Genomic DNA, 826 nt, shown 5'->3' with positions numbered 1-826 from the left:
AGGAAAGTAGCCAGGAAGACCAAAATGTGATCAGAGGTTTGGGACTTTCAGCCTCACACCCTGATCTCCAGGGAAGGTAGAGGGACTGGAGATGGAATCAACCAAGGGCCAACGACTCAGTCAATCATGACTACGCAATGAAGCCTTCACACAAAAAACAAAAAGACTGGATTCAAAGAGCTTCCCCATTGGTTGAATATAGAGATGGGGAGAGTGGTGGGCTGAGAGAGAGCATGGAAGCTTCACAGCTTCTTCCCATAACTTACCCTATGCATCTCATCATCTGGCTGTTGATTCAGATCCTTTATCACATCCTTTAATAAACTGGTAAATGTTAAGTAAGTGTTTCACTGAGTTCTTTGAGCATTTCTAACAAATTAAAAGAACCTAAGGAAGAGGTCATTGGAATCTCCAGTCCTGAGCCGGTAGGTCAGAGGCACAGGAAAAAGTGTGGGGCTTGTAACTGGCATCTGGGTTCGGGGCTTGAGGGCAGTGGTGCAGGCCCATGAATTGACTGAACATTGACTTCCAACTGGACGAAATAGTTTCATCCATTTGGCAAATCACTCAGGTGGAGTTTGTAAGAAATAATCCTTTAAAGAATACAGGGGTCAATTTCTTGAAGGGCCTTTAGCCTTTCAAGGGATTTTGGACTAAAAAAATTCTACTGTTTCTGAAATAGCTGCTTGTCTTTTGAAATAACTATCTTGCAGCATGAAATTTTTTTAATTTTAATGTGCAAAAGCTAAACTGCCTAAGAAGTAAGATTTCATTCTTCAGGTTCATACTTCTCACTGAAAAAAAAAAAAAAAAAAAAAAAAAAAAA

This window comes from Enhydra lutris, unplaced genomic scaffold (genome assembly GCF_002288905.1).
Source record: "Enhydra lutris kenyoni isolate GAN:26980312 unplaced genomic scaffold, ASM228890v2 scaffoldscaffold48, whole genome shotgun sequence".
Taxonomy (NCBI): domain Eukaryota; kingdom Metazoa; phylum Chordata; class Mammalia; order Carnivora; family Mustelidae; genus Enhydra; species Enhydra lutris.
The sequence above is the reverse complement of the archived record's forward strand: the minus strand, read 5'-3'. Positions refer to the sequence as shown.